The 15,544-nt window shown below is 46.2% G+C and overlaps 7 non-coding genes across 7 annotated transcripts; all 7 read left to right on the plus strand.

Moving 5' to 3' along the window:
* Positions 1-603: 603 nt before the first annotated feature.
* LOC130307677 (U2 spliceosomal RNA) lies at positions 604-794 on the plus strand. Its single transcript, XR_008856838.1, has one exon. It is a non-coding gene; the product is annotated as a U2 spliceosomal RNA (small nuclear RNA).
* Positions 795-2,881: 2,087 nt separating this feature from the next.
* On the plus strand, positions 2,882-3,072 carry LOC130307678 (U2 spliceosomal RNA). Its single transcript, XR_008856839.1, has one exon. It is a non-coding gene; the product is annotated as a U2 spliceosomal RNA (small nuclear RNA).
* A 2,079-nt stretch (positions 3,073-5,151) lies between these two features.
* LOC130307679 (U2 spliceosomal RNA) lies at positions 5,152-5,342 on the plus strand. Its single transcript, XR_008856840.1, has one exon. It is a non-coding gene; the product is annotated as a U2 spliceosomal RNA (small nuclear RNA).
* A 2,085-nt stretch (positions 5,343-7,427) lies between these two features.
* On the plus strand, positions 7,428-7,618 carry LOC130307680 (U2 spliceosomal RNA). The gene has a single exon (XR_008856841.1). It is a non-coding gene; the product is annotated as a U2 spliceosomal RNA (small nuclear RNA).
* Positions 7,619-9,709: 2,091 nt separating this feature from the next.
* On the plus strand, positions 9,710-9,900 carry LOC130307681 (U2 spliceosomal RNA). The gene has a single exon (XR_008856842.1). It is a non-coding gene; the product is annotated as a U2 spliceosomal RNA (small nuclear RNA).
* Positions 9,901-11,989: 2,089 nt separating this feature from the next.
* Positions 11,990-12,180, plus strand: LOC130307682 (U2 spliceosomal RNA). Its single transcript, XR_008856843.1, has one exon. It is a non-coding gene; the product is annotated as a U2 spliceosomal RNA (small nuclear RNA).
* A 2,092-nt stretch (positions 12,181-14,272) lies between these two features.
* On the plus strand, positions 14,273-14,463 carry LOC130307790 (U2 spliceosomal RNA). Its single transcript, XR_008856948.1, has one exon. It is a non-coding gene; the product is annotated as a U2 spliceosomal RNA (small nuclear RNA).
* Positions 14,464-15,544: the final 1,081 nt, after the last annotated feature.

Consider the following 15,544-nt stretch of genomic DNA (forward strand, 5'->3'; position numbering starts at 1 on the left):
CACAGGCCTTGCAGAGTGTAAACAACAACAACCCAGCTTTGTTGTGTATGTAACCATAGGGATTGTGATGTCACCTAGAACCTTCACAGCAGCGACAGCTTTATGAGGAGCATCAGCACTGCTCTGCCTGAGCAGAACCATCACCGCCATAGGTTGTCAAATAACCCGGATTTAACCCACACAGGTAAGTCCAATGGGGTGCAGGCATGTCCTCTATGCTTACAGCTTCCCGTGGGTGTTGGTTTGATACCGTTTGGGGACAGCCAAGGAGGCATCTGCAGGCAACAAAGGTAGGTGTGTGCTTGTGTGTGTGTTTCCTATGCAGATCCTAAGCCCAGTGTCACATGCAAGTAGGAGGAGTAAGAAGGGTTCCTGGCAAATCCGGGTTATGGATTGCATTTAAAAAGGCCCCGTGGGAGTGCAATGGGCCCCTGTCTTGCTGCTTAGCAATAATGGTATGGGTTTAGGTTCTGCTGTGTGTACTGGTGGTTGACTGCCCCCCAGCCCAGAGTGTGCATGGAAAATTGTCTGGCAGCCTCCCTGACAGCAAGCAGTGATAGTGCCCATGAAGGGGACCTTGTTGGGCCCGCCCCTTTCACGGTTATCGCTTCTCGGCCTTTTGGCTAAGATCAAGTGTAGTATCTGTTCTTATCAGTTTAATATCTGATACGTCCCCTATCTGGGGACCATATATTAAATGGATTTTTGAGAACGGGGGCCGATTTCGAAGCTTGCTTCCGTCGCCCTATGCATTGACCCGATATGGCAGTATCTTCGGGTACAGTGCACCACCCCCTTACAGGGTTAAAAAGAAAGATTCCTACTTTCATTGCTACCTGCTTGCTGGCTAGCCAGCTAGCCAGCCCTGTGGGCCTTGCTGCTGCTGCTGCTGCTGCTGCAGCCAAAAAACAAAAGGTGGTGCTGCTGCTGCTTCTGCTGCTTCTGCTTGTGTCTGGCCGCTGTTGGAGCGTCCAGGCACAGGACTTCTGCTGCTGCTGACTAAATGGCCTCCTTAATTGGATCATTTGAGTAGCCAGCACACCTGTGCAGGTAGGGCATGACATGATAGGCAGCTGCCTTGATAGCGGGTGGGTGCTGAATGTTCCTAATTGACAAAATAAGATTAATGCTTATGAAGAAATATAAAATCTCATCCCTTCCCCAATATCGCGCCACACCCCTACCCCTTAATTCCCTGGTTGAACTTGATGGACATATGTCTTTTTTCGACCGTACTAACTATGTAACTATGTAACATAACATGGGGGGGTCTCCTGGCTGTTCACACAGGTGTGTCATTGCTGTACATTGACCATGCATTGCTTCTGTGGTATTGCAAAGGCAAAGACAAATGCTTCCAGCCATCCATTGCACTAATGGATTGGTCATCAGCTGGCTGTCTATGTCCCGCATCAATATAGACCAAAGTACAGAGGGTTAGGCTATGCTATAGTGCACCTACCTGATGCATCAGAAGGTGCGAGGCCCTTGCTAAATTCTGTGCACAGACTTTGAGATCTATGCTTTAGACTGTATCTAAACCTGCTCCAACATGGACTGACATTCTGGCCTACTTTCAGCCGATGCGACTTGTCTGTCGCTGAACAGTCGCTTTTTATGTATTCAGCACCTATGTATAATGTTGTAAAAATGCTCTAGAAGCTAAAGTCGCAGAAATGTCACACATATTTGGCCTGCAACTTTCTGTGCGACAAATTCAGACAGGAAAAATCAGTATAAATCCTTAGAAAATTATCCCCCAGTGTCTCCATCTGCTGGCGGTATTGAATAAGCATTGCTGCACTGATGGGGTATGCATTAGACGAAAAAAAAGAAGAAAAAGAAGAATAATACGCCCAGAAAAGAGGCGAAAAGGAGAAAAACGTAAAAAAACGTGAAAAAAAAGTAAGAGGAAGAGAAGGGAAAAAAAGGTGGAAATGGGTTTAAAAGTGATTTCGGCGGAGAAATATATATATATATATATATATATATATATATATATATATATACGCGCACACACACACATATATATAAACGTATTCTCCGTTGAGATATTGCAGCCGCTGCTGTGTCCAGGCCCAGGAGCCTTAGCACTGTGCTGTGATGTCACTCAATACCACTGACATCACTAGGTGTAAACAACATCTCTCCTTTGCTGTGTATGTGACTATGGAGCTGTTTGGTGATGTCGTCTATTATGGCCTTCATAGAAGCAACAGGAGATTGTTGCATCCATCTAGAACCCTCAGAACTACAGTGCTATGATGTCACTCACTTCCACAGGCCTTGCAGAGTGTAAACAACAACAACCCAGCTTTGTTGTGTATGTAACCATAGGGATTGTGATGTCACCTAGAACCTTCACAGCAGCGACAGCTTTATGAGGAGCATCAGCACTGCTCTGCCTGAGCAGAACCATCACCGCCATAGGTTGTCAAATAACCCGGATTTAACCCACACAGGTAAGTCCAATGGGGTGCAGGCATGTCCTCTATGCTTACAGCTTCCCGTGGGTGTTGGTTTGATACCGTTTGGGGACAGCCAAGGAGGCATCTGCAGGCAACAAAGGTAGGTGTGTGCTTGTGTGTGTGTTTCCTATGCAGATCCTAAGCCCAGTGTCACATGCAAGTAGGAGGAGTAAGAAGGGTTCCTGGCAAATCCGGGTTATGGATTGCATTTAAAAAGGCCCCGTGGGAGTGCAATGGGCCCCTGTCTTGCTGCTTAGCAATAATGGTATGGGTTTAGGTTCTGCTGTGTGTACTGGTGGTTGACTGCCCCCCAGCCCAGAGTGTGCATGGAAAATTGTCTGGCAGCCTCCCTGACAGCAAGCAGTGATAGTGCCCATGAAGGGGACCTTGTTGGGCCCGCCCCTTTCACGGTTATCGCTTCTCGGCCTTTTGGCTAAGATCAAGTGTAGTATCTGTTCTTATCAGTTTAATATCTGATACGTCCCCTATCTGGGGACCATATATTAAATGGATTTTTGAGAACGGGGGCCGATTTCGAAGCTTGCTTCCGTCGCCCTATGCATTGACCCGATATGGCAGTATCTTCGGGTACAGTGCACCACCCCCTTACAGGGTTAAAAAGAAAGATTCCTACTTTCATTGCTACCTGCTTGCTGGCTAGCCAGCTAGCCAGCCCTGTGGGCCTTGCTGCTGCTGCTGCTGCTGCTGCAGCCAAAAAACAAAAGGTGGTGCTGCTGCTGCTTCTGCTGCTTCTGCTTGTGTCTGGCCGCTGTTGGAGCGTCCAGGCACAGGACTTCTGCTGCTGCTGACTAAATGGCCTCCTTAATTGGATCATTTGAGTAGCCAGCACACCTGTGCAGGTAGGGCATGACATGATAGGCAGCTGCCTTGATAGCGGGTGGGTGCTGAATGTTCCTAATTGACAAAATAAGATTAATGCTTATGAAGAAATATAAAATCTCATCCCTTCCCCAATATCGCGCCACACCCCTACCCCTTAATTCCCTGGTTGAACTTGATGGACATATGTCTTTTTTCGACCGTACTAACTATGTAACTATGTAACATAACATGGGGGGGTCTCCTGGCTGTTCACACAGGTGTGTCATTGCTGTACATTGACCATGCATTGCTTCTGTGGTATTGCAAAGGCAAAGACAAATGCTTCCAGCCATCCATTGCACTAATGGATTGGTCATCAGCTGGCTGTCTATGTCCCGCATCAATATAGACCAAAGTACAGAGGGTTAGGCTATGCTATAGTGCACCTACCTGATGCATCAGAAGGTGCGAGGCCCTTGCTAAATTCTGTGCACAGACTTTGAGATCTATGCTTTAGACTGTATCTAAACCTGCTCCAACATGGACTGACATTCTGGACTACTTTCAGCCGATGCGACTTGTCTGTCGCTGAACAGTCGCTTTTTATGTATTCAGCACCTATGTATAATGTTGTAAAAATGCTCTAGAAGCTAAAGTCGCAGAAATGTCACACATATTTGGCCTGCAACTTTCTGTGCGACAAATTCAGACAGGAAAAATCAGTATAAATCCTTAGAAAATTATCCCCCAGTGTCTCCATCTGCTGGCGGTATTGAATAAGCATTGCTGCACTGATGGGGTATGCATTAGACGAAAAAAAAGAAGAAAAAGAAGAATAATACGCCCAGAAAAGAGGCGAAAAGGAGAAAAACGTAAAAAAACGTGAAAAAAAAGTAAGAGGAAGAGAAGGGAAAAAAAGGTGGAAATGGGTTTAAAAGTGATTTCGGCGGAGAAATATATATATATATATATATATATATATATATATACGCGCACACACACACATATATATAAACGTATTCTCCGTTGAGATATTGCAGCCGCTGCTGTGTCCAGGCCCAGGAGCCTTAGCACTGTGCTGTGATGTCACTCAATACCACTGACATCACTAGGTGTAAACAACATCTCTCCTTTGCTGTGTATGTGACTATGGAGCTGTTTGGTGATGTCGTCTATTATGGCCTTCATAGAAGCAACAGGAGATTGTTGCATCCATCTAGAACCCTCAGAACTACAGTGCTATGATGTCACTCACTTCCACAGGCCTTGCAGAGTGTAAACAACAACAACCCAGCTTTGTTGTGTATGTAACCATAGGGATTGTGATGTCACCTAGAACCTTCACAGCAGCGACAGCTTTATGAGGAGCATCAGCACTGCTCTGCCTGAGCAGAACCATCACCGCCATAGGTTGTCAAATAACCCGGATTTAACCCACACAGGTAAGTCCAATGGGGTGCAGGCATGTCCTCTATGCTTACAGCTTCCCGTGGGTGTTGGTTTGATACCGTTTGGGGACAGCCAAGGAGGCATCTGCAGGCAACAAAGGTAGGTGTGTGCTTGTGTGTGTGTTTCCTATGCAGATCCTAAGCCCAGTGTCACATGCAAGTAGGAGGAGTAAGAAGGGTTCCTGGCAAATCCGGGTTATGGATTGCATTTAAAAAGGCCCCGTGGGAGTGCAATGGGCCCCTGTCTTGCTGCTTAGCAATAATGGTATGGGTTTAGGTTCTGCTGTGTGTACTGGTGGTTGACTGCCCCCCAGCCCAGAGTGTGCATGGAAAATTGTCTGGCAGCCTCCCTGATAGCAAGCAGTGATAGTGCCCATGAAGGGGACCTTGTTGGGCCCGCCCCTTTCACGGTTATCGCTTCTCGGCCTTTTGGCTAAGATCAAGTGTAGTATCTGTTCTTATCAGTTTAATATCTGATACGTCCCCTATCTGGGGACCATATATTAAATGGATTTTTGAGAACGGGGGCCGATTTCGAAGCTTGCTTCCGTCGCCCTATGCATTGACCCGATATGGCAGTATCTTCGGGTACAGTGCACCACCCCCTTACAGGGTTAAAAAGAAAGATTCCTACTTTCATTGCTACCTGCTTGCTGGCTAGCCAGCTAGCCAGCCCTGTGGGCCTTGCTGCTGCTGCTGCTGCTGCTGCAGCCAAAAAACAAAAGGTGGTGCTGCTGCTGCTTCTGCTGCTTCTGCTTGTGTCTGGCCGCTGTTGGAGCGTCCAGGCACAGGACTTCTGCTGCTGCTGACTAAATGGCCTCCTTAATTGGATCATTTGAGTAGCCAGCACACCTGTGCAGGTAGGGCATGACATGATAGGCAGCTGCCTTGATAGCGGGTGGGTGCTGAATGTTCCTAATTGACAAAATAAGATTAATGCTTATGAAGAAATATAAAATCTCATCCCTTCCCCAATATCGCGCCACACCCCTACCCCTTAATTCCCTGGTTGAACTTGATGGACATATGTCTTTTTTCGACCGTACTAACTATGTAACTATGTAACATAACATGGGGGGGTCTCCTGGCTGTTCACACAGGTGTGTCATTGCTGTACATTGACCATGCATTGCTTCTGTGGTATTGCAAAGGCAAAGACAAATGCTTCCAGCCATCCATTGCACTAATGGATTGGTCATCAGCTGGCTGTCTATGTCCCGCATCAATATAGACCAAAGTACAGAGGGTTAGGCTATGCTATAGTGCACCTACCTGATGCATCAGAAGGTGCGAGGCCCTTGCTAAATTCTGTGCACAGACTTTGAGATCTATGCTTTAGACTGTATCTAAACCTGCTCCAACATGGACTGACATTCTGGCCTACTTTCAGCCGATGCGACTTGTCTGTCGCTGAACAGTCGCTTTTTATGTATTCAGCACCTATGTATAATGTTGTAAAAATGCTCTAGAAGCTAAAGTCGCAGAAATGTCACACATATTTGGCCTGCAACTTTCTGTGCGACAAATTCAGACAGGAAAAATCAGTATAAATCCTTAGAAAATTATCCCCCAGTGTCTCCATCTGCTGGCGGTATTGAATAAGCATTGCTGCACTGATGGGGTATGCATTAGACGAAAAAAAAGAAGAAAAAGAAGAATAATACGCCCAGAAAAGAGGCGAAAAGGAGAAAAACGTAAAAAAACGTGAAAAAAAAGTAAGAGGAAGAGAAGGGAAAAAAAGGTGGAAATGGGTTTAAAAGTGATTTCGGCGGAGAAATATATATATATATATATATATATATATATATATATATATACGCGCACACACACACATATATATAAACGTATTCTCCGTTGAGATATTGCAGCCGCTGCTGTGTCCAGGCCCAGGAGCCTTAGCACTGTGCTGTGATGTCACTCAATACCACTGACATCACTAGGTGTAAACAACATCTCTCCTTTGCTGTGTATGTGACTATGGAGCTGTTTGGTGATGTCGTCTATTATGGCCTTCATAGAAGCAACAGGAGATTGTTGCATCCATCTAGAACCCTCAGAACTACAGTGCTATGATGTCACTCACTTCCACAGGCCTTGCAGAGTGTAAACAACAACAACCCAGCTTTGTTGTGTATGTAACCATAGGGATTGTGATGTCACCTAGAACCTTCACAGCAGCGACAGCTTTATGAGGAGCATCAGCACTGCTCTGCCTGAGCAGAACCATCACCGCCATAGGTTGTCAAATAACCCGGATTTAACCCACACAGGTAAGTCCAATGGGGTGCAGGCATGTCCTCTATGCTTACAGCTTCCCGTGGGTGTTGGTTTGATACCGTTTGGGGACAGCCAAGGAGGCATCTGCAGGCAACAAAGGTAGGTGTGTGCTTGTGTGTGTGTTTCCTATGCAGATCCTAAGCCCAGTGTCACATGCAAGTAGGAGGAGTAAGAAGGGTTCCTGGCAAATCCGGGTTATGGATTGCATTTAAAAAGGCCCCGTGGGAGTGCAATGGGCCCCTGTCTTGCTGCTTAGCAATAATGGTATGGGTTTAGGTTCTGCTGTGTGTACTGGTGGTTGACTGCCCCCCAGCCCAGAGTGTGCATGGAAAATTGTCTGGCAGCCTCCCTGACAGCAAGCAGTGATAGTGCCCATGAAGGGGACCTTGTTGGGCCCGCCCCTTTCACGGTTATCGCTTCTCGGCCTTTTGGCTAAGATCAAGTGTAGTATCTGTTCTTATCAGTTTAATATCTGATACGTCCCCTATCTGGGGACCATATATTAAATGGATTTTTGAGAACGGGGGCCGATTTCGAAGCTTGCTTCCGTCGCCCTATGCATTGACCCGATATGGCAGTATCTTCGGGTACAGTGCACCACCCCCTTACAGGGTTAAAAAGAAAGATTCCTACTTTCATTGCTACCTGCTTGCTGGCTAGCCAGCTAGCCAGCCCTGTGGGCCTTGCTGCTGCTGCTGCTGCTGCTGCAGCCAAAAAACAAAAGGTGGTGCTGCTGCTGCTTCTGCTGCTTCTGCTTGTGTCTGGCCGCTGTTGGAGCGTCCAGGCACAGGACTTCTGCTGCTGCTGACTAAATGGCCTCCTTAATTGGATCATTTGAGTAGCCAGCACACCTGTGCAGGTAGGGCATGACATGATAGGCAGCTGCCTTGATAGCGGGTGGGTGCTGAATGTTCCTAATTGACAAAATAAGATTAATGCTTATGAAGAAATATAAAATCTCATCCCTTCCCCAATATCGCGCCACACCCCTACCCCTTAATTCCCTGGTTGAACTTGATGGACATATGTCTTTTTTCGACCGTACTAACTATGTAACTATGTAACATAACATGGGGGGGTCTCCTGGCTGTTCACACAGGTGTGTCATTGCTGTACATTGACCATGCATTGCTTCTGTGGTATTGCAAAGGCAAAGACAAATGCTTCCAGCCATCCATTGCACTAATGGATTGGTCATCAGCTGGCTGTCTATGTCCCGCATCAATATAGACCAAAGTACAGAGGGTTAGGCTATGCTATAGTGCACCTACCTGATGCATCAGAAGGTGCGAGGCCCTTGCTAAATTCTGTGCACAGACTTTGAGATCTATGCTTTAGACTGTATCTAAACCTGCTCCAACATGGACTGACATTCTGGCCTACTTTCAGCCGATGCGACTTGTCTGTCGCTGAACAGTCGCTTTTTATGTATTCAGCACCTATGTATAATGTTGTAAAAATGCTCTAGAAGCTAAAGTCGCAGAAATGTCACACATATTTGGCCTGCAACTTTCTGTGCGACAAATTCAGACAGGAAAAATCAGTATAAATCCTTAGAAAATTATCCCCCAGTGTCTCCATCTGCTGGCGGTATTGAATAAGCATTGCTGCACTGATGGGGTATGCATTAGACGAAAAAAAAGAAGAAAAAGAAGAATAATACGCCCAGAAAAGAGGCGAAAAGGAGAAAAACGTAAAAAAACGTGAAAAAAAAGTAAGAGGAAGAGAAGGGAAAAAAAGGTGGAAATGGGTTTAAAAGTGATTTCGGCGGAGAAATATATATATATATATATATATATATATATATATATATATATATATACGCGCACACACACACATATATATAAACGTATTCTCCGTTGAGATATTGCAGCCGCTGCTGTGTCCAGGCCCAGGAGCCTTAGCACTGTGCTGTGATGTCACTCAATACCACTGACATCACTAGGTGTAAACAACATCTCTCCTTTGCTGTGTATGTGACTATGGAGCTGTTTGGTGATGTCGTCTATTATGGCCTTCATAGAAGCAACAGGAGATTGTTGCATCCATCTAGAACCCTCAGAACTACAGTGCTATGATGTCACTCACTTCCACAGGCCTTGCAGAGTGTAAACAACAACAACCCAGCTTTGTTGTGTATGTAACCATAGGGATTGTGATGTCACCTAGAACCTTCACAGCAGCGACAGCTTTATGAGGAGCATCAGCACTGCTCTGCCTGAGCAGAACCATCACCGCCATAGGTTGTCAAATAACCCGGATTTAACCCACACAGGTAAGTCCAATGGGGTGCAGGCATGTCCTCTATGCTTACAGCTTCCCGTGGGTGTTGGTTTGATACCGTTTGGGGACAGCCAAGGAGGCATCTGCAGGCAACAAAGGTAGGTGTGTGCTTGTGTGTGTGTTTCCTATGCAGATCCTAAGCCCAGTGTCACATGCAAGTAGGAGGAGTAAGAAGGGTTCCTGGCAAATCCGGGTTATGGATTGCATTTAAAAAGGCCCCGTGGGAGTGCAATGGGCCCCTGTCTTGCTGCTTAGCAATAATGGTATGGGTTTAGGTTCTGCTGTGTGTACTGGTGGTTGACTGCCCCCCAGCCCAGAGTGTGCATGGAAAATTGTCTGGCAGCCTCCCTGACAGCAAGCAGTGATAGTGCCCATGAAGGGGACCTTGTTGGGCCCGCCCCTTTCACGGTTATCGCTTCTCGGCCTTTTGGCTAAGATCAAGTGTAGTATCTGTTCTTATCAGTTTAATATCTGATACGTCCCCTATCTGGGGACCATATATTAAATGGATTTTTGAGAACGGGGGCCGATTTCGAAGCTTGCTTCCGTCGCCCTATGCATTGACCCGATATGGCAGTATCTTCGGGTACAGTGCACCACCCCCTTACAGGGTTAAAAAGAAAGATTCCTACTTTCATTGCTACCTGCTTGCTGGCTAGCCAGCTAGCCAGCCCTGTGGGCCTTGCTGCTGCTGCTGCTGCTGCTGCAGCCAAAAAACAAAAGGTGGTGCTGCTGCTGCTTCTGCTGCTTCTGCTTGTGTCTGGCCGCTGTTGGAGCGTCCAGGCACAGGACTTCTGCTGCTGCTGACTAAATGGCCTCCTTAATTGGATCATTTGAGTAGCCAGCACACCTGTGCAGGTAGGGCATGACATGATAGGCAGCTGCCTTGATAGCGGGTGGGTGCTGAATGTTCCTAATTGACAAAATAAGATTAATGCTTATGAAGAAATATAAAATCTCATCCCTTCCCCAATATCGCGCCACACCCCTACCCCTTAATTCCCTGGTTGAACTTGATGGACATATGTCTTTTTTCGACCGTACTAACTATGTAACTATGTAACATAACATGGGGGGGTCTCCTGGCTGTTCACACAGGTGTGTCATTGCTGTACATTGACCATGCATTGCTTCTGTGGTATTGCAAAGGCAAAGACAAATGCTTCCAGCCATCCATTGCACTAATGGATTGGTCATCAGCTGGCTGTCTATGTCCCGCATCAATATAGACCAAAGTACAGAGGGTTAGGCTATGCTATAGTGCACCTACCTGATGCATCAGAAGGTGCGAGGCCCTTGCTAAATTCTGTGCACAGACTTTGAGATCTATGCTTTAGACTGTATCTAAACCTGCTCCAACATGGACTGACATTCTGGCCTACTTTCAGCCGATGCGACTTGTCTGTCGCTGAACAGTCGCTTTTTATGTATTCAGCACCTATGTATAATGTTGTAAAAATGCTCTAGAAGCTAAAGTCGCAGAAATGTCACACATATTTGGCCTGCAACTTTCTGTGCGACAAATTCAGACAGGAAAAATCAGTATAAATCCTTAGAAAATTATCCCCCAGTGTCTCCATCTGCTGGCGGTATTGAATAAGCATTGCTGCACTGATGGGGTATGCATTAGACGAAAAAAAAGAAGAAAAAGAAGAATAATACGCCCAGAAAAGAGGCGAAAAGGAGAAAAACGTAAAAAAACGTGAAAAAAAAGTAAGAGGAAGAGAAGGGAAAAAAAGGTGGAAATGGGTTTAAAAGTGATTTCGGCGGAGAAATATATATATATATATATATATATATATATATATATATATATATACGCGCACACACACACATATATATAAACGTATTCTCCGTTGAGATATTGCAGCCGCTGCTGTGTCCAGGCCCAGGAGCCTTAGCACTGTGCTGTGATGTCACTCAATACCACTGACATCACTAGGTGTAAACAACATCTCTCCTTTGCTGTGTATGTGACTATGGAGCTGTTTGGTGATGTCGTCTATTATGGCCTTCATAGAAGCAACAGGAGATTGTTGCATCCATCTAGAACCCTCAGAACTACAGTGCTATGATGTCACTCACTTCCACAGGCCTTGCAGAGTGTAAACAACAACAACCCAGCTTTGTTGTGTATGTAACCATAGGGATTGTGATGTCACCTAGAACCTTCACAGCAGCGACAGCTTTATGAGGAGCATCAGCACTGCTCTGCCTGAGCAGAACCATCACCGCCATAGGTTGTCAAATAACCCGGATTTAACCCACACAGGTAAGTCCAATGGGGTGCAGGCATGTCCTCTATGCTTACAGCTTCCCGTGGGTGTTGGTTTGATACCGTTTGGGGACAGCCAAGGAGGCATCTGCAGGCAACAAAGGTAGGTGTGTGCTTGTGTGTGTGTTTCCTATGCAGATCCTAAGCCCAGTGTCACATGCAAGTAGGAGGAGTAAGAAGGGTTCCTGGCAAATCCGGGTTATGGATTGCATTTAAAAAGGCCCCGTGGGAGTGCAATGGGCCCCTGTCTTGCTGCTTAGCAATAATGGTATGGGTTTAGGTTCTGCTGTGTGTACTGGTGGTTGACTGCCCCCCAGCCCAGAGTGTGCATGGAAAATTGTCTGGCAGCCTCCCTGACAGCAAGCAGTGATAGTGCCCATGAAGGGGACCTTGTTGGGCCCGCCCCTTTCACGGTTATCGCTTCTCGGCCTTTTGGCTAAGATCAAGTGTAGTATCTGTTCTTATCAGTTTAATATCTGATACGTCCCCTATCTGGGGACCATATATTAAATGGATTTTTGAGAACGGGGGCCGATTTCGAAGCTTGCTTCCGTCGCCCTATGCATTGACCCGATATGGCAGTATCTTCGGGTACAGTGCACCACCCCCTTACAGGGTTAAAAAGAAAGATTCCTACTTTCATTGCTACCTGCTTGCTGGCTAGCCAGCTAGCCAGCCCTGTGGGCCTTGCTGCTGCTGCTGCTGCTGCTGCAGCCAAAAAACAAAAGGTGGTGCTGCTGCTGCTTCTGCTGCTTCTGCTTGTGTCTGGCCGCTGTTGGAGCGTCCAGGCACAGGACTTCTGCTGCTGCTGACTAAATGGCCTCCTTAATTGGATCATTTGAGTAGCCAGCACACCTGTGCAGGTAGGGCATGACATGATAGGCAGCTGCCTTGATAGCGGGTGGGTGCTGAATGTTCCTAATTGACAAAATAAGATTAATGCTTATGAAGAAATATAAAATCTCATCCCTTCCCCAATATCGCGGCCACACCCCTACCCCTTAATTCCCTGGTTGAACTTGATGGACATATGTCTTTTTTCGACCGTACTAACTATGTAACTATGTAACATAACATGGGGGGGTCTCCTGGCTGTTCACACAGGTGTGTCATTGCTGTACATTGACCATGCATTGCTTCTGTGGTATTGCAAAGGCAAAGACAAATGCTTCCAGCCATCCATTGCACTAATGGATTGGTCATCAGCTGGCTGTCTATGTCCCGCATCAATATAGACCAAAGTACAGAGGGTTAGGCTATGCTATAGTGCACCTACCTGATGCATCAGAAGGTGCGAGGCCCTTGCTAAATTCTGTGCACAGACTTTGAGATCTATGCTTTAGACTGTATCTAAACCTGCTCCAACATGGACTGACATTCTGGCCTACTTTCAGCCGATGCGACTTGTCTGTCGCTGAACAGTCGCTTTTTATGTATTCAGCACCTATGTATAATGTTGTAAAAATGCTCTAGAAGCTAAAGTCGCAGAAATGTCACACATATTTGGCCTGCAACTTTCTGTGCGACAAATTCAGACAGGAAAAATCAGTATAAATCCTTAGAAAATTATCCCCCAGTGTCTCCATCTGCTGGCGGTATTGAATAAGCATTGCTGCACTGATGGGGTATGCATTAGACGAAAAAAAGAAGAAAAAGAAGAATAATACGCCCAGAAAAGAGGCGAAAAGGAGAAAAACGTAAAAAAACGTGAAAAAAAAGTAAGAGGAAGAGAAGGGAAAAAAAGGTGGAAATGGGTTTAAAAGTGATTTCGGCGGAGAAATATATATATATATATATATATATATATATATATATATATATATATTACGCGCACACACACACATATATATAAACGTATTCTCCGTTGAGATATTGCAGCCGCTGCTGTGTCCAGGCCCAGGAGCCTTAGCACTGTGCTGTGATGTCACTCAATACCACTGACATCACTAGGTGTAAACAACATCTCTCCTTTGCTGTGTATGTGACTATGGAGCTGTTTGGTGATGTCGTCTATTATGGCCTTCATAGAAGCAACAGGAGATTGTTGCATCCATCTAGAACCCTCAGAACTACAGTGCTATGATGTCACTCACTTCCACAGGCCTTGCAGAGTGTAAACAACAACAACCCAGCTTTGTTGTATATGTAACCATAGGGATTTGTGATGTCACCTAGAACCTTCACAGCAGCGACAGCTTTATGAGGAGCATCAGCACTGCTCTGCCTGAGCAGAACCATCACCGCCATAGGTTGTCAAATAACCGGGTTTAACCCACACAGGTAAGTCCAATGGGGTGCAGGCATGTCCTCTATGCTTACAGCTTCCCGTGGGTGTTGGTTTGATATCGTTTGGGGACAGCCAAGGAGGCATCTGCAGGCAACAAAGGTAGGTGTGTGCTTGTGTGTGTGTTTCCTATGCAGATCCTAAGCCCAGTGTCACATGCAAGTAGGAGGAGTAAGAAGGGTTCCTGGCAAATCCGGGTTATGGATTGCATTTAAAAAGGCCCCGTGGGAGTGCAATGGGCCCCTGTCTTGCTGCTTAGCAATAATGGTATGGGTTTAGGTTCTGCTGTGTGTACTGGTGGTTGACTGCCCCCCAGCCCAGAGTGTGCATGGAAAATTGTCTGGCAGCCTCCCTGACAGCAAGCAGTGATAGTGCCCATGAAGGGCACCTTGTTGGGCCCGCCCCTTTCACGGTTATCGCTTCTCGGCCTTTTGGCTAAGATCAAGTGTAGTATCTGTTCTTATCAGTTTAATATCTGATACGTCCCCTATCTGGGGACCATATATTAAATGGATTTTTGAGAACGGGGGCCGATTTCGAAGCTTGCTTCCGTCGCCCTATGCATTGACCCGATATGGCAGTATCTTCGAGTACAGTGCACCACCCCCTTACAGGGTTAAAAAGAAAGATTCCTACTTTCATTGCTACCTGCTTGCTGGCTAGCCAGCTAGCCAGCCCTGTGGGCCTTGCTGCTGCTGCAGCCAAAAAACAAAAGGTGGTGCTGCTGCTGCTTCTGCTGCTTCTGCTTCTGCTTGTGTCTGGCCGCTGTTGGAGCGTCCAGGCACAGGACTTCTGCTGCTGCTGACTAAATGGCCTCCTTAATTGGATCATTTGAGTAGCCAGCACACCTGTGCAGGTAGGGCATGACATGATAGGCAGCTGCCTTGATAGCGGGTGGGTGCTGAATGTTCCTAATTGACAAAATAAGATTAATGCTTATGAAGAAATATAAAATCTCATCCCTTCCCCAATATCGCACCACACCCCTACCCCTTAATTCCCTGGTTGAACTTGATGGACATATGTCTTTTTTCGACCGTACTAACTATGTAACTATGTAACATAACATGGGGGGGGGGGGGGTCTCCTGGCTGTTCACACAGGTGTGTCATTGCTGTACATTGACCATGCATTGCTTCTGTGGTATTGCAAAGGCAAAGACAAATGCTTCCAGCCATCCATTGCACTAATGGATTGGTCATCAGCTGGCTGTCTATGTCCCGCATCAATATAGACCAAAGTACAGAGGGTTAGGCTATGCTATTGTGCACCTACCTGATGCATCAGAAGGTGCGAGGCCCTTGCTAAATTCTGTGCACAGACTTTGAGATCTATACTTTAGACTGTATCTAAACCTGCTCCAACATGGACTGACATTCTGGCCTACTTTCAGCCGATGCGACTTGTCTGTCGCTGAACAGTCGCTTTTTATGTATTCAGCACCTATGTATAATGTTGTAAAAATGCTCTAGAAGCTAAAGTCGCAGAAATGTCACACATATTTGGCCTGCAACTTTCTGTGCGACAAATTCAGACAGGAAAAATCAGTATAAATCCTTAGAAAATTATCCCCCAGTGTCTCCATCTGCTGGCGGTATTGAATAAGCATTGCTGCACTGATGGGGTATGCATTAGACGAAAAAAAAGAAGAAAAAGAAGAATAATACGCCCAGAAAAGAGGCGAAAA

Source organism: Hyla sarda, unplaced genomic scaffold (assembly GCF_029499605.1).
Source record: "Hyla sarda isolate aHylSar1 unplaced genomic scaffold, aHylSar1.hap1 scaffold_144, whole genome shotgun sequence".
Classification (NCBI taxonomy): domain Eukaryota; kingdom Metazoa; phylum Chordata; class Amphibia; order Anura; family Hylidae; genus Hyla; species Hyla sarda.